This window comes from Carya illinoinensis, chromosome 9 (assembly GCF_018687715.1).
Source record: "Carya illinoinensis cultivar Pawnee chromosome 9, C.illinoinensisPawnee_v1, whole genome shotgun sequence".
Classification (NCBI taxonomy): Eukaryota; Viridiplantae; Streptophyta; class Magnoliopsida; order Fagales; family Juglandaceae; genus Carya; species Carya illinoinensis.
Genome location: NC_056760.1, coordinates 6293738 through 6312616, shown reverse-complemented (window position 1 = coordinate 6312616; position 18879 = coordinate 6293738). Strand labels below are relative to the sequence as shown.

General features: G+C 36.4%; 1 long non-coding RNA gene across 1 annotated transcript; it reads right to left on the bottom strand.

Annotated features, from left to right (window-relative positions):
- Nucleotides 1-6594: 6594 nt before the first annotated feature.
- On the bottom strand, nt 6595-8008 carry LOC122275726. The gene is made up of 3 exons (XR_006228678.1): nt 7973-8008; nt 7266-7388; nt 6595-6660 (listed from the first exon to the last, which is right to left on the bottom strand). It is a non-coding gene; the product is annotated as an uncharacterized LOC122275726 (long non-coding RNA).
- Nucleotides 8009-18879: the final 10871 nt, after the last annotated feature.

The following is an 18879-nucleotide window of genomic DNA, read 5'->3' as shown; positions in this document are numbered from 1 at the left end:
GAGGTCGAGAGAGATGAGTAAAGACTTACATGAGAGGAACACGAAGAAATCGGTGATTCCGAGAGAGGAGCTGCACGATGAGAGGAAGGTTAACATTGAATTTGTGCACGCTGAGATGAAGCACGAGTAGCAGAGGAGATAAAAAGAGGAGGATGGGAGGTGTTGGGCTTCAAAGAGAAGATTTGAGTCTTTGGGTTGCTTGGCTTCACAGAGAAAAGGGGAGGAGAGGAAGTGTCGGGCGAATTGTTCAAGTTTGGGGCAGAGCCAGTTCATTTTTTAGTAAACCCGCTCTACCACATAGGGTATGGGGTGTGAAATTAATAAGCCGACTAATGAAAATAATTTTTCTAAATAAATTTTATAAAAATAAACTCACAATCTAATATACTATATTAAATAATTTTAGTTTGTGAATTTACTTTTGTAAGATTTTTTTATGGTCAAAGTATTTCTTGAATATTTTTATATGCAGACTCAAAGAATACACGACACTTTAAATTTTAATAGACTGGACTCATTCCAAATCAGTTGGGAGAAAATCTTCATCCCATTTTTTTGGGTAAAATATGAAAATGTGAAAAGTATACTCTATATATATATATTTATAGCAGTAGCCCTTCGTGGGCACCCTGATGCTACAATCTGTAGTTGTTTAGTACCAATTTTATAATTAGTTATTCTATAAGTAGTCAGTTATGCGTAATCGTGGTGCAATTGGTGCCACTTCAGTCGCTTTTTTTTTTTTTTTTAAAAAAAAAAAATTGATAAGAGAAAATACGAAAAGAAGATAAATACAGGCAGATGGAGCTTCTCTTCGTCTTTGTGGAGCTTCTGGAAGATTCTCTCTTCTCTTCATTAGCGTACACTGGTCCAATTAAGAGCAAAAATGGATCCCATAGGCATCATGGCCACACTTTCACTTTAAAACCCCTAGAAAGATACCGGACGGGGGGACAAGCATTTCTAATAGTTTCTTGCAGATTCAAAACATTTGATATCTCGGTTCAAATTCCAAGATATTTCAAACCGAAGGGGAGTAAAGTATCGCGTACAAGCCCAGCTACTAAAGGTAAAAATATCAGTAAGTGCTTTATACTTCCAAGCAAATATAAGTAAGACCGTTCATTTGGATAAGTTTTTAATCTGGTCTGGCTTGGCCTGAAACTCAGATAACTGGATTCCTGGTTATAGGTTTCAGCCTAGATTTGACTCGGGCCGAAATGAGCATTCATATAACCGTTCTACCCGGTCTGGACCCGAGTATGATACTCGGGTTATAATACGAAACCCGATTAACTGAGTGTATATAAAGTGAAAAAAAAAAACCCTAATCTCTGGAAGCCGTCTCCTACCTCTCTCATGCCGAAATCTCTCTCAGTCTCTCTAAAACCATAGCCATCGTCCCTCTCTGAGTCTCTCCGAAACTCTAGCCGTCTTCTTCATCCTCGTGCCTCGTCGTCATCCTCGTGTCGATATATGTAAATAGATGCTTCTGTAATGCTACCGTCTTCATCCTAGATGTTTTTGTTGGTTGATTAGATTTTATCTTGTTTTGGTCATTTCGTGCTTATAGTTTCTGGTTTATGGTTACCTATTTTGAAAAGTTAAATGGGTTTGTTTAGCTTAGATTGCCGATAGCATTAGGGTTTATTTTCTTTCTTCTATGTTTGTTTTCTTCTCTATTTGTTGGAAATCGATCACAATTAATTTGGATTCATTATTTAATTATATATTTATTTATTTAAGAAAAATCGGCAGATTCTGCAAAATAATTAGATGATCATGAACTGCTGTATATATACATATGATTTTATTTTAAGATTGAGCAAACTCTTTTATCTGATCACATATATGTGTGTGTATATATAATACCAAAGTTTAGGTATATTTATGGATAATTAGGCCAGTTTCCTTATTTTTCCAAGTACATTTAATTTGGATTGATGAGAGTCAATTTTCAGCCGAATTTCTGACAGGGACAGCACAAAGGGTATGTATGTATAAGGAAATATTGAGTTGTGCAAATATTATAGTTTTGCAAATACCAACAACAAATAGAACAAGCATTAGTATATGTTACCCAAATATTGCTTGCCTTTTGAAGAATTTTTAATTACAGATTCTGCTTGTTGAAGGGTTACCGAGTGTTATAAAAGAAATTTTAATGGAAAAGCTACCAACTATTTGTGAAAATTTCTTAATGAAAATAGTACTTTATAGATAATTGTTTTTTAGCTTTTTATTTTATTTAACTATAAATTACTTTATTAATTGTATTTTTGAGCATCTCATGAGTGTCCTCTTTTTGCTTCCTGTAAGTTTTGGTGGGGAGGGTTTTGGAATGTAACAAGCTTATGCTTTTTGTCACAAGCATTTTTATTTGATTATCCTTTTATTTTTATTTGCATATAAACAACATATTTTTGGTAAATATTTTATTAATATATAGTGATATCTTAATTTATTTTTCTGGCTATTTGACCTTGTTATTTCACCCGTGAAACTCTGAATTTTCTATCTCCCATGGTGATTAGTTTCCAGTCCAAACTTTACTTTACTCTCACAGTGCAAGTAGTGTAATTGTAGTTTTCCTTTATCCTTTGCACCACTCAAATTTTTGTACATCCTAATATCCTATAAGGAAAAGACTGCAAGAGACTACTTGGTCATTGTGAAAGTACAAGGAATAAATGGAAATAAGAAATGAAAATATTGTTTAATTGTAACTGCAGGTTAAAATGAAAAACATTATTTTCCACTGTGAAAAACATTTTAGTCGTATTAGTTTTGGTAAATTCCTCTGGAATCTTACTAGTTTTTTTATCCTTCGAGTTACCATTATGTCAACTTGCATTAATAATGTAAAATAAATAAGAAACTAGAATTCAAATTCAAAAGTGTGTAAATTCTTGGCCTTTGCAATGATTGATGCTGAATAGGATTGAATAGAAATGCTAGCCTATGCAACGCGAGTACTCCAGTACTTTTTTGTATATGCCATAGTTTCAGGATTCCATGTTAATGTCTCTTCTTTGATTCTTGTTTTGTAGTCTGATGGAATGTCATATGCTGTTGCTCGTGGTCCTCTTCGCTAGATTTAAGTATATTTTAATAATTACTGTTAGCTAGTTGTATTCTAGATGTGTTTTTCTAGATTTATTTTGTCATTTTATTTGTTAATCAAGTGGGTGCTTGTAACTTTTGTAGCATTACATCATTTTTATGGTTGGTTTGTATCTGATAATTGTTGTAAAAATGGTAAAAAGTGATCAATTTATAGTCATAATCACATAATTAGAGTGGCTACAATGACACTGGAAAAAAAAAACCCCGGGTTCAACCTGGAACCCATAATCCGGTTTTTTCAAAACCCGGATACATTCGGGTTCTGGACCTGGTTTGATCCTAATTAACCTGGGCCGGGTTTCGGCCCGGAATTGAGATCTGGTTTCTGGCCCGGGTTTTCGAGTTGGAACCCAGATGAACAGTCTTAATATAAGTAAATTAGGAGCTTTGAAGTTTATTACTCATGTTATTAAAGGAGAAGATTTGAAGAAGAAAAAAACGTAAGCGAGAAGGGGATTCGGGTAATACGAAAAATGAAAGGATGAAGAAGGAATGAAGGAAAGGGGAAAACGAAGGGGGAAAGGGCATACAAAAACAAATAAAACGAACCGTTTAAAGAAGGGGGAAAACGAAAATAAATGAAACAGTCAGTTTCATTTTTCCACGTGGACGCCCGATTATGCAACTCTTCTCGCATCTGACTGCAACAAGCATTTTTGTTTTACAATAACCAATGCAGAAGTTTTGCCTAAATAAGAGACATAAAAAGACTAGAATCTTTCTTTGATCTTTATTACTGATAGTATGGGGCACATTTTTGTTGTTTTGACAATTGCACTGGTATTCTTTTATGAGAATATACACTAACACTACTATATCATCCAAAATTGGTTTTAACGAGTCATATAGTAGTAGGCATAGCAAAAATTAATAATAATAAAAAAGACCTCAATAATTAAATAAAAAAAAATACAAAAATTTGAACAACAAGGAATATCCATGAAGTAAACAATCGTTCCCCCAAATCATCAACATAAATTTCGCTTGGTTCTCCATTCCCCATATATTCGAAAAGCTTTATAATCATCACAAAGTAATGAAAGGGCAAGAATCCATTTCAGAATAGAGGTAGGCCTGAACAAAAAGCTTGAAAGCCTGACCCGACGCTTTTCCTGAATTAACCCACCTGGCCTGAGAACTCAACTCGTTTATAGTTAAAATCAGAAACGGGTATTACCCGTTACTTGATTTTAATCTATATAGATTCTAATAAGTTGGAGGAGGATGATGGAGGGTCACTCTGTTGGTGGCTTGGAGGAGGACGGTGGAGGGGTCTAATGGAGCGATTTGATAGAGCGGTCTGTGTTAGGGGTCTCTGTTGGGGGTCGTTCATTCAGAGTGGGAAAATGCTAAGTCGAATGGGGGCAGAGGTGATGGGGGAAAAGCAAGTAAACGGAAGGAGAAAAAAAAGAAAAAAAAGAAAAGAAAAAAGCAACTAATGTAAAAGCAACTAACGGAAAAAGCAAAGTAAGGGAAAAGTAAGTAACGGAAAAGCAAATAATGAAGTGGTCTCGTGTTGCGGTAAAGAAAAAAAAAGTCAAGTTTGACATACCAGTTGGCGTGTCCATGTCAAGTATGATATCTCAACGGGATTATTGAGCGGGGTGAGTAGCAGTACCCCACAAAGTAATGAAAGGGCAAGAATCCATTTCAGAATACAGGTAGGCCTGAACAAAAAGCTTGAAAGCCTGACTCGATGCTTTTCCTAAATTAACCCACCTGGCCCGAGAACTCAACTCATTTATAGTTAAAATCATAAATGGGTATTACCCGTTACCTGATTTTAACCTATATAGATTTCAATTTCCTGGGCATCTCTCCTAAAATCCTAATCCAATTGAGAGAGGCTGTGAGAGGGAGAGAAGCGAGAACATGATGACCCGTTTCAAGAAGAGCCAGAAGAAGCGTGGGCATATCAGTGATGGGCACGACTGTATCGGTAAGCACAAGAAGCACCTAGGAGGTAGGGGAAACGCCGGAGGGATGCACCACCACTGCATCCTCTTTGACAAGTACCATTCGAGGTACTTTGGCAAGGTTGGCATGAGGTATTTCCACAAGCTACGCAACAAGTTCTACTGCCCAATCGTCAACATCGGCAAGCTCTAATCGCCGAGAAGAAGATCAAGGGGGCCGATGGGGCTGTGGTTCTCATTGCTTAGGAGGTCATTGGGTAATCTCAGGTTTTGCAAGCGATTTGTGGGTTCAAAGTTTGGTAGTGAATGTATGGATGCTTCATTCTCCTTGTCAAGAATTGTTGTGGAGGCGTTGGTGCAGAATCTCGTAAAATCTTTTTGGGTTTTTCCTTTGGGTCTAGTCAATCTCTTTGTTTTTCTTTGCTATCATCATATTTGGTATTCGGGTTCCATTTGATTTCAATTTTAAGATGATTATCGTGGGTTTATTATGATTTGGAATTGAGATATTGAGAGAAATATTTCCCGCCTACCCAAAAAAAAAAAAGTTAATCGATTAATGGGTTATCGATATAGAACAGATTCGGGTTTAGTTAAAAATTGGTGTTTTCGGGTCGGGCGATAAACAACCCTAAATACAGGTATACTCGAGTTAAGGCCCCATACCCAACATATGAAGTAAGCACCTAGAAGAAAATTGATGGGTCTCTAGAGACCTAGTACGATGACATGGCAGGCCACTCCAAACTCTAAAGGGACTGGTAGTCAAACGTGAGAGAGGAAAGAAATAAGTACATAAACGAAAAAAAAAAAGAGAAAATCCAGTAAACAAGAAGGACGCTTAGTGATTTGTACCTTAAAAGGAGCTAACAGTAGTATAAACTAGTGTCGGACAATATCCTGAAGGCAATCATGGAAGTAAGAGATCTTAATCTTCTCTCTACCAGAGTATATTGCCTCTGAAGATCCACCGAGCTCGCCTTGTGCCGCCATCTCAAGCAACATATAGAGCTTCTTGATAGGCATCTATGAAAAGACATTGAACACAAAAGGAGCAAGAAGTGAGTCTCAAAAACAATCAAGCTCCTTCACCTTTTCCCTATTATCATTCGGTAATGCATCGTGCATAAGAAAATGAAGTTGACAATATCTGAGGTTCAGAATTTCCACTGTTCATTTATCGTGATTGAATCATGACACAAACAAGTAGAATTCAGGTCCCAAGCACAAGCACTAATGAACATGCTAGGCCTATTACTGCAAGGGTAAAATTCAAATGAGCTTCCAGAAGGCAGAAAGGACCAGAAATGAAAACCATTCGACACCTAAGAAAAGAAATGTTGGCTTAAGGAAAAAAAAAATTAGAAACTTTTTCATCTTATGAACGTATTATTATTCCCCAGGAAACTGTATATTTAACTGGTTTAATTAGTTGGCCTAAGGCCCGTTAGATTTTCTTAACTTCCTTGATAGGTAAAGGCTGTGCTCTCTTTTATTTTTTCCTTCAAAGTTAAAACATAAATGACAAAGGCTGATCAAGATATATGCATACATCATTCAGCGCCTCTGCTGCTGCATCAATGTCTTCACCAGCAAAAACATCCAGCTGTTCTAGCACCTGAGATGAGAGCAAGGGTAAATTAAAATGTATCCAAACTTTGAGCTATTGCCAGTGTTATTTAAATTTCCTTTTAGAGTTCGCAATATATATGGAATGAACTTGCCAGCCAAAATATTAATCTTACTCCAGACAAACTACCATGCAACGAAAAAGTTCAAATAAAGGTGATAACAATGACAATAATATGATGATAATGCTTAAAAACAGTTACATCCAAAGACCAAGTGATCAATCCAAACGCATGTTAGCAGCAGAAGTGTTGAAATTTCCATTGGAATCCTAACACACCTCCCTGGAGTAGCAAAGTATGAATATATTCTTCCAACCTTCTACTTGAAAAGACTTTCGATCAATTCTTCCAAACTTCCACACCAATCCATCCCCAAAATCAAAATTAGCAAGTGTACCAAGAACCAGACAAAAATCAGTATTTCACATTTTAATATAGATCAGGTCTTCATCACTGTGGCAACTTCCTTTATAATACTCTCACTTTGTTTAATTTAATAGCATTGATGGAAAATTGATGCAATCCAACAAAAGAAGAATACCAAAAACACCAACTTATCTGAAACAGGAACAGATTAGAAACAAATAATCACCTTCTTCGCATCATCTGTCTTCAATATAGGAACATGGTAAGTGACAGAGAAAGCATCACAAATAACAACTGAATCTAAGAAGCCCACTTCACTCGTTGTCCCTATAACCAGAAGTTTTTTCCCCTGACAGCAAAAGTTCCCAAAATGAACTAATAATGAGCAAGATCAGAATATCACCTTTTTTTTTTTTAAGAGAAGTATATCAGTTATGAAAGATATAAGCGAGAATGTTCCAAGTTTTAGAGCATTCTGCCATTTTTGTTATATATGAGAAAGTAGTATATGTTGAATCATCTCAAGACGTACTTTGAGTATATGCTTTTTTTAAGAATATATACACAAATATGTGTGTGTGTGTGTGTGTGTGTGTAACATGTATATACATATATTGCTAGGTTGTTTCTGAATTTAACATTCTTGATATATTTAGCTTGACCATCCTTGAAGAACAGTTCTGGCTCCACTACTCGTAAAGGTTAAGTTTGATAGGCTTCATTTTTTTTTTATAGGAACTCGTAAAGGTTAAGTTTTTTTAAAAAAAAGATGCACCTCTTACAGTTATACAATTTGGATAAACGGTTATTCTTCAAGAAATTGACTGCTACTAGTCTAATAGGGGACAATTTTTATTTTATTTTTATATGTTAATAGGGGACAAATTTATAACACCAGTTTCTATGCAATACAGACAAAGGACAGAAAGAAACCTTTGGAGGAATTCGCTTGAGCAGGACCAATAATGTCTGTGAAATAATGTTCGAAAGAGGCCTAATGGCAACATACTCCAGTAACCTGCATTAACAATTAAAGTGCAAATGATCCCAAGATACTTGTTCATTTAGAAATTAAAAAGAAGAAGAAGAAGAAAATTAGAGCGCTGGAGGAAGGAGTGTTCTAGAGAATATAATTTTAAGACTAATAAGATCAAATCAGCAGGTCTTACCTTTCAATGTCATCAAGAATAATGATGCTCAGTGGTGACTTGTATGCATCCTCAAATACCTATTAAAGGATACAACTATAAATGAGGCTTTGGAATTTCCTTCCAGTGATTCATGAAACCAAAACCTACATTGTTCCTAGTTATCAACATTCTATAATTCACAAGCCTGGAAGTATAACATCAATGGCAGAATTAGGAATTTTTTTGAGGGAGGGCCAAATTTTCTAACGTGCGATACATTAAAATTTAAAAATCATAAAAACACACATATATATATATATATATATATAATTAGATCTAGATAATTTGTAATATATATGTAAAAATAAAATTCTAAAAATAAAATATTTTAATATATGTTTCAAGTTTTTTACGATAATATTTCTTGAAATAATATTCATTTATTATTATTTTTATAATGAAATATTTAAAATTTATTTATTTCGTATAAATTATCAAGTGATTGTTTAGAATGTCATCTTTCATTCTAGTATATATGTAAGCTAGTTTATTAAGTTTTATGTAAACTCTAGATATTTTCATGTCACATTAAGTATATAATATTATAATAGATGCCTTAAATAAGGGATTAGTTCTCAAAACTGAGCTCCAAATTATTTTCCTTAGGTTTTCATGCTTCTATTTCCTATTCTTTCTTGTTTATTCTCTCAGCTGGTTCTAATTCTATTGACATTCTCATTTATGTCGATTACATTATTGTGACTGCTTCTAATATCTCATTGATTCATGATTTTATTACTTCTCTCCGTGGCGACTTCCCTGTTAAGGATATTGGCATGTTACATTTTTTTTTTTTGGGTGTTGAGATTTCTCATATGGCCTCTGGATTGTTTATGTCATAGACCCATTATATATATATATATATGATCTTTTACATAAAACCAACGTGCACAAGTCTAAACCTGTGTCTACTCCTATGTGTGCCACTGTTAAACTTTCGGCTATTGATGGGCCTTCCTTTGAAGACCCTTAGCTTTATCAGAGTTGTAGGGAGTCTTCAATATATTTCTTTTACACAGCCTGACATTTCCTTTGCTGGCAATAAAGTGTGTCAATTCATGCACTCCCTTCGTGTCTCTCATTGGCAGGTTGTCAAGCGTATTTTACGCTATCTTCGTCTCACTTTTAATTTTGGTCTTTATTTTTCACCATCCTCCTCCTTTAACCTTATTGCCTTCTCGGATGTCAATTGGGCGGGGTGTCTAGATGAATGTAAATCAACTAGTGGTTTTTGTATATATTTTGGCTCTCACTTGATCTCTAAGGGCTCTAAGAAGCAGCCCACTATAACCCGCTCCTCAACAGATACTGAATATAAAACTATGGCTAATACCGCATGTGAAATGCTTTGGATTCAGTCACTGTTAAAAGAGCTAGTTATTTCCTTAATTGATCCACCAACTTTGTGGTGTGACAATTTAGGGGCCACTTATTTATCTATTAATCCTTTTTTACATTCAAAAACTAAACATGTTAAACTTGATTTTCATTTTGTAAGAGAAAGAGTTGCAGCTAAAACTCTCAAAGTTGCATTTGTTTCAAGCAAGGATCAAGTCGCTGACATCCTCACATATCCTCTATCTCCAGTTCAATTCAATCTGCTCCGTTCAGTTCTTACTATCTCCTATGTGCCGTTTGAATTGAGGGAGGCTATTTAGGCTACAGATTCCTCAGAATTACAAAAAAACCTTGCCAATGCAACATCAACATGCAAGGCTGCCTCTTGACTGAAATAATAAACTCTCACTCATAGAATGTTCTATAATTCTTACGCAAAATAGAATGTGATGAGCTGTATGTGGAGATCTAATCTTGTATTATGTTTGTTACAATTTGGTATTGTAATATTGCCTATAAATGCTCTGTATTCAAGCACTATTGTAATCAAGGAATTTTAATATACAGTATATACTCTTGAAAGATTTTCTCTCTTTTCTGGCCTTTTGTCAAGCACGTTCAGTGCTTTACTTCCTTTTTCTTAATACTCTTGTATTTGTCTCGTAAGTTGTGATAATGTGTTCGATGCATTCTAATTGATACGCTTTGTGAATAAATGGTTAGGTGTGTCATGTTCGTTTTGGCGTGCTCCTTGGTTACATATGATTGAGCATGCAACTGGGTTTGGCACAATAGGATATCATACGGCTTGATCCATCTTTGTATGATCCCACTCACATTAACAGTTTGATTCTTGCTTGTAATCATGTCTTCACGAGCAATAATGTGACATAAATTTTTTCTTTTCAATGTGCTTCGATGAAAAGAACCAAGATTATGGCTCTTTCATGGTATTAAAAAGAAATACGGGTGAGCATTTGTCTTGATTTTGTTAAAAAATGGCTTGTCGGTTCATTTTTTTTTTTGGTCCGTTGAGTATTTCAATATGTTATAATTTTTTAAAGCTGATATATATATAGATGACTCAAAAGCAGATAGTATTGCTAAAAGAAGAACACTTCCATGAACTATGCCATACTTGTTTATGTTTCTTTTGCCATGGGAGGATATCGCTCATCCGTGAATATCTTTTATCTTCTCACCAATAACTTACTTTTCTCACAACAAAGAAAGAGGCAAGAAAATTATACTAAAGAGAGGAAACCAATTCTATTTTCAAGTCATCTTTTATTTAAACTCATGATGATTTTCCTTGTACTACGTGTTGGTGCAAAAGGGGCTGCAAATAAAAAATAGTGAGAGAAAGTTTGCTTCAAGACGCGTTATAAATGTCGCTTTTCTTAAGGCAATATTCGCTCCCACCAATTACGGTAAGCACACGGGTTACAAACGAATTTGCCTCTAAGATACAATGAAGCCCAGAACAAGTTTATTTGTTTAACTGCATTATGCACACACGAAATTAGACCCCGAATACCCTTTGATTTTTCTATTCAACCAAAAAATTAGAAATCTATTCTCTCGAGAACGAATAGATTCTAACAAGTTTTGAAAAAATGAAATATTTGGGAGAGAGAGAGAGAGAGAGAGAGAGAGAGAGAGAGAGAGAGAGAGAGAGAGAGAGAGAGAGAGAGAGAGAGAGAGAGAGAGAGAGAAAGAGAGAGAATTCGAAATTAAATTCTGATCTATTCAAATGGCATGCCAATAGGTCTATTTATAGATAGCCAAAAGATGTAAACGAAAAGTTATTACTATTCATTTTGCTGAAAACTGTTCGGAATAGGTATATATATTATGACTGTTGCCATAAGTTGGACTTAGTCCAATGGTTGCCTTGTTCTTCTTCTAACCGGATGGCACTGGTTCGGATCACACCATTTCTTTTTTGGGAATATAATTTTCCCAATTGTTGCAACGCCTCGTGCATGGGTGTTGGGGTCCTCGGTCTAGACCCAAAACACCAAGTCCTCCACGCCAATGGTGGCCTTGTGATGACCGAACCTTGGTTCCTCTCTTGCTTGACTCATGTGCAAAAGTGGTCAATATGACCACTTGGGGATGATGGGGTTAAGTGTTTAGACTAAGGTGGGTGTATGGAGTGATGGAAGATGAAAAGTGATGGTGTGGTTCAAGGGTGATGGGCGCACGACACTAGCGAATGCTATGGTGTAGGCGCCACTTGGAAGATAGGCTTAGGGTTTGGATGATGTGTTTAGGGTTTGGAAAATGTAAGATGGGTGGCTAGGATTGATGATGAGTGATGTGGAGGGAATGGCTAGGGCTGGCCAAAATTTGATGGAGGAGAGATTTTAGGAAGTTTCCTAAAATCGTGGAAGTCAAACTTCCTTGAATCTTGGAGATGACCTTCCTAAAATTTTGGGATATGATGGAGATATGAATGACTGATTATGGGAGTGATTTTAGGGATCAATTAGGATTCCTAAATGATAGGAATCTTAATTGGAAAGTAGGGTGGTCGGCTAGGGTAAAATGGATGAAGCAATCAACTATGGAAAGTTGACAAACACTATGGTGGGCGATTTTGAGTGGTTGGACGGATTGAATGAGCCAACTTCAATAAGAACACCTCAAGAACAATGATGAACATGCATGAACAAAATGAAGAACATGCATGAATAATGAAGAACGCTCAAGAACAATAGCAAAATACTAATGAACTTGAATGAACAAACACATAAAAAGGATAATCAATACTTGATTCACGGATTGCACAAGTAATAAATAAACCTCATATATTGATAAACACAACTTGGATTTACGAATTGCACCAAGTTGCAAGAACAAGATAGATTGAATCACACTTATTCACGAATTGCAAAGTGTGATTCTCTCTTTGGGATTCACGAATTGCACCCAAAAAGCCTAAGTGCAAAGGCACCAGTTTGTGATCTCTCAAACAAGAGTCTTCCCTCTAGGAGTTTTGTCAAAAGATCCTAAAGCAAATGAAGGAGGTTCTATTTATAAGAAAAACAAATTGGAAACCCCAATAGGTCCCTAGAAAATAAATAAATAAAGTAAATTAAATAAATAAAATAAATAACAAGATAATGGCCATGGACCAAGGCTAGTCGTGGCATGCATGGCCCATGGTGGGCTAGGTGGTGCACGGTGGTCAGGTTGATCCATGGTCAGGTGGTGCGGTCATGGCTTGCTGGGTGGTGAGCCATGGTGGTGCGCGGCATGGCTGGCTGATGGTGAGCCAGGGTGGTGCGGCATGGCTAGCTGATGGTGAGCCATGGTGGTGCACGGCATGGTGGGCATAGCTTGCTAAAGGTGAGCCATGGTGGTGCACGGCATGATGGGCATAACTTGCTGAAAGTAAGTCATGATGGTGCACGGCATGGCCCAGGCTGGTGGCCTAGGCACTGAGTCAGCAAGGCATGGGCTAGAGCCATGCGCTGGATGGCATGCCACTGACCTGCTACGCAAGGCATGGGCTGGAGCCATGCGCTGGATGGCACGCCGCGAGACATGCCACTAACCTGCTCTGCAAGGCACGGGCTGGAGCCGTGCGCTGGATGGCGTGCCTGTGGGGGCACGCCACTGGCCTTGCTAGGTGGTGTGGGGGCACGCATGCATGCTCAAGGGCACGCGCAAGCCTGCACGCATGGTTTGCGCGCAGTTAGTAGCCTCCATGCTCGCCTGCTGCGTGTCATGGTTTGAGCCAAGGCATGCAAGCAGACTAGCCATGTGACTATCCTGACCCTCCATGGGTCGTGCCGAGGTGTGGTCCCGGACAAATCTCCTAGGGGTTGTGACAATGGGACCCCTGGTGCGTTGCAATGCTTCAGCGCCCAGCATGCATGCGTCCCTTGAGCCAAGCGTTGCAGAGTGCAGTAGTGCCTAATGGCTAGCCGCATGCCTCTTGGTGCAACCTCTTCATAAATCATAAAAAATCTATCCTTTGTTAGAGGCGTGAATCGAACCCAGTCCCATGGACTAAATTGAAAGCCTCAATACCACTAATCCAACTAAAGTCAAAACATAAACCCAAATTTTAATAAGCCTCTAAAACTTTCCATATCTTCATTCACAATTTCCAAAAACAATCCCAACATATTAATAATAATAAATATAATATATATTATTTTGAAAATATTTTCAACACTACGTACATTCCCGCTCTAGCGAATTTTCTTTGTGATATCTTTTCCATGCATGCAAGCCATTGTAAGCATTTTTTAGGAGCCGATATGGATTATGGAAATGACATTAATTTGGGATTCCCTTGATTTGAACCGCTGTGGTCTTCCGTAGCTTACTGGCAAGTTATCTAATTTACTTTACTCACAAAAATTGGAACACCTATTACTTTCAAATAACTGATTAATTTATTGATGTTTCCGTGTCTTGTCTGTTGCAGTTAATTTTGAACAAAATTATCTTGCTCGGCTCCGGTAGCCAGACCATTATTGCAGGCCATTGTAAGCAGCTGTTCATGCAGTCTTTGAAGTGCACGTGAGTGTGAAACTAATTTTTGCCCTCTCTCTCATACACACGCACCGAGAAAGTCATGTCATGGCTTCTCTTTTTTTAGCAGGCATTCAAATATTTTTGCTAGAAATATTTTTTGTAGTCGAGAAATATAGTTAGTGTGCAGTCATGAAAAAAAAAGTGAATTAATACGAGACTTACATGAAAAAAAAATTATTTTTATAACTTTTTTTTTATTCATGTAGGTCCCCCTGAATATAAAATAATTTTTTTATAATTTTTTTTATTCATTCCGTATAGCCGACTGTACGCCGACTACATTTACTGATTGTATCTAGCAAAATTCTATTTTTGCTGGGTTACTCTTTCTCTCGGGCACTAGATGCAAAGATATATTAAAAACAGAAAAGAGAGAGGTAAGAATTGTCATCACACTAAAGGATAACTGATATTCAAGGAATTGAGAAATTCGAAAAAGATAATCACGGGTAAGCTTTTAAGAAAAATTATATTTGTAATCGTGATTGTATAAATACCACATAATTTTTTAAAAAAAGTGAATCAATACAAGATTTACATGAAAAAAAATTAATTTTTTAATCGTGGACTCTATTTTTTTTAAAAAATAATTGTGTGATATTCATACTCTCTATGACTATATGTAACATTACTCAACCTTTAAACCTTTAAAGGATGTGAGAAGAAGCTGAAAAAAGTTACAGTTGCTGCTGAGGAGGGATTTTCCGAAGGCTATAATACATTGACAATAATGGCTGTTCGTGCTTAAACTCTGGGTTTTATGATGAGCATTCTCCCATCCTAATTTGGACTATTTACATCTCGGATGTAAAGCAGTTAATCAACTACCAACCAATTAGGCAAATGTTGGGCTGTTTACATTCTGTTCACCTTTGTATTACTGTAGTTGGTAGTTCAAATCATTAGGCGTCGTTTAGTTAACTAAAATTAAAAATTTCATTTTATTTTATTTTAACTCATCATTATAATTTTTTTAAATTTTTATATAAAATATAATAAATAATTTAACTTTTTTAAATTTCAATACAAAATTAATATTAAAAAATTATATTATAATAATATTTTATTCATTAATATTTAAAATATCTCATCTTATTTTATCTGTGTATTCAAACGGGACCTTAACCTTTCCAGAATTTTTTTCCAAACAGAGAGATGAATTCAAGATCCAAGAGAACTAAATTTGCTCCTAGATTCTGCCTAGACCTAGGAGTCAAAAGCATACATGTAGTGGCAATATTGTGTAAGAAATCTACGCATATCTTTCTAAAGTGGCACTTGTATGGATCTTGTACCATTGCATAATGATCATAGCTGTACCTTGCAATTGATTCATTGATTTTACTTCTTCTAAAGTCAAAACTCGTGAGCTCGAGGGTGCACCCTCCTGTCTTATATCCGAGTCAAACCATAATCGATTCTCTAGAGAAGTGGTTCTTGGATGGCAGAGATATGAGCAAATAGCATTATTTACTGTGTCGCGACCATATCAATATGTGTCCATTGACTCTTAACTGTAAATCATTTTTTTCAGTATTTAAGCTATGCCGTTGAAAGTGCTTGAAACTGCATAATTAGCCAATCAACCGATTAGATCCGTATGTTTGCTTGGTGGATGATTATTATGCAAATGCCCGTCTTTCTGATGCCTTCTATTTTGTTTTACCTCGAAAGAAATAAGGTGTGAGTTGACAGTAATGCTCTTAGAGATATACTATATATTACATGTCTATGTCACTGCATATGCATGTGAAGTTGATGATAATTAATTGTTTAATTTTTTCGAGTTACATCTAAAGATTATGGATGACGTCATATTATTATAATAAGATAGAAGTGGAATGAGAGTGCAGTCATGTGTGACATTTTTCGTACTCCGCCACATTGCACCTTTCTCCTGTCCCTTTCTTTCTTCTAATAACTAATAAGCCTGTTTGTTTAGTAGTCATGGAGTCACGATTTGAACTCTCTTTTGGTTTCAGAATTAGCGAAGCTTTCTAAAGCATGATAGAGTGAGTGGTTGAGTTCCCAATTCAAAACCGGGTTGCCATTGTTTAGTCAGGCTTAAAATCCACCACTTCCATAAGCTTGCAATCTATGATTCGACTCGCTTGCAAATGAGATTACTTCTTATTCTCATTGTGAATATGATTCGAATAATTTATTCTTAAAAGGAAAATGTTATATCCTTGGATCATCCTTTTTGTTTCGGGAAAGAAAAATTATAAAATGAATAGACAATATCGCCATAAGAGAATGAAATTGCAATATGTATATATATAGCATAATTTATTCTTCAATATATACTTGGTGTTAGGCGGCATTTTCGTCAGGGCTCATGGCCCATAATACTACATTGGGCCCATTACTTCGTCAAGCCCTATGAGTTGTGGAAACGTCGGCTCGAGTTCAGAAAGGCTCCATTTGGTAGCCCGGGGTGAGTCCCAGACCCATGCGAGTCGAGCAGACTCCAGACCTTTGCAAGTCAGAGGTAATCATCAATATTAAGATGAGACGTTGCAAAATAATGCGAGAAACCATAATCGGGAAAAAGGGGAAGAGATGGCACCAGACAACTTTACCAAAGACCCACGCCACATTAAATAACTGGCACCAATAAAACTACACCGCATTAAATGCAGCATAGTGGTAGAGACTCTAGAGGGAGGTGTCCCTCTGCCCCAGAACTTAGGGCATGGCCCACCTGACCTAAAGGACCAAGTATAAAAGCCACCCAGAACTGTAAGGTAAGGGGGACTAAACTCAAGTCTATTGTGAATTATACTCCACTATTGTCTTCTTCTTTAAAGCATTTTCGATCTCTATACTAATTTTAGTATCGGATATTTCCTAGGCCACCCCTTACTTACCTTAGGATCTGATTGAGTGAAGACCCAATCCAACTGAGCGACCCAGCCCAAGGGCGTACGAAAGCCGATGTTAATACTTGGAAAAAAAAAAAACAATGCAAGAGTATGGACAAATAACTTTGTTTGAAACAATAAACAAAACTCAAGGAATTGGTCCAAGTGGTGAATGCCTTGGTTTTAGGGTATCACTCCCTTCAAGGTCTTAGTTTCAACAATCCTTTCAGGCCACATTCCAAGGTAAAAAGTCAGTTATTTAACCAGTTTTATATAAAAAAAACTCCCGATGGTGTGGTCCACGGGACAGGAGTTTACTTTGCAGGAGTGGGTCCGAAAGGCCCATTAAAAAAAAAACAAAAAAACAAATTTCTACACATGTTTCATGCTATACTAAAAATAATTTCTGTAAAAAAAAAAAAAAAAAAAAAAAAAAAAAAAAAAAAAAAAAAAGCCCTATGACCACGTATAAAATTTTGGAACTTATGGATAAAGATAATGACAGGGCAGTCCATCTCATCACTAATAACAGTAGAGGCAGTCTAATGACTAATCCACTCCAACACCCTCCCAACTAAAAGGACTTGGACAAATATATATATATATATATATATATATATATATATATATATATCACATAGCCGACTTGGTCAGCATGAAACTTTATTTTCCCAATTGTACATAGGAAACTAATATTTTCATTCATAGTTGGTTTCTTCCCCATCATTACTCTAATAGATTAAAACCATAGTAAAAGAAATGATGGTATAAAACAAATTATATATATACAGTGCAGAAATAAGATTATCTTTATACTGTTAGGCTCTTATGTTGGCTAAGCCCCACAATGCTCAATTCTATGCATGCCAGGTGTGTTAAATCCTTTAAAACCCACTACCAAGTTTAAGTTTATGCTTGAAATAGTGTTTCCTCTCTCTCTTCTCTCTCTCTCTCTCTCTCTCTCTCTCTCTCTCTCAATGGGAAAGATATGAGGAATGGTATTAATAATGCCTCATGGACAGCTGGGATTTATTTACAGGTCATTTGGTGACCCCAACAATCCAACTATATGGATTTTGCTTTTTTGCCCTCTGATGTTTGCAAGAAATCCAATCCCTCCTTTGATCTTATGGGTGGTTGAAGGGCCTCCAAATCTAGTAATTGGAGAATATCCCATTCCATGAAGCAAAGTGCTTGTAAGTGGACTCGCTTTCTTGGCCGCCTATCCATCCCCCTTTCTGCAACAAACTAAATATACATGAAGACTGGGTATTTGCTATTGCACTTTGTATGCTACTTCGTCTGCATCCACTTCCATTTACCATATGATTATGCTAATGGAATTGTTTGCCACAACAGTCTCTCCATTACACCATATGACAATTATAATGTCGAAAACTTTACTGTTTGATATTTATTAAAAAAAAAAAAAAATCAGTGGATTCTGATAAGCATGCTGCTCCATCCTTATATCTGAATATTACCACTTCTTTGCTTCAGTGTAATTTAACTTGAGATAGATATCTTTTCCTCTCTGTCTGATGGAACATGGTGGAGTTTCTATTGGACTTTTATTACTCCTTTGTCTTTTCAACAAAGCATTAGGCGTCGGCCATGGACCACTCAACCTAGAGGTGAAACTTTTCATTGGGGGAGAAAAAGCACGTGGTTTGCTAGATCCTGTATATCTATATATATATAAGATCTTTTTTGGGCATTCTACGATGATTCACTGAAACAAGAGCATTGATCTATTGATTCTTATCCCAATTGAAAAGAAAAATGATAGCTTTAGCCCTTCAAGTGCCATGAATTTGCAGATGGAGTACAAGAAAGACAGCTTTTAGTTTTGGGTCAAACTAGTTGAGCTGAAAACAGAAAGCAATTGCTTTTT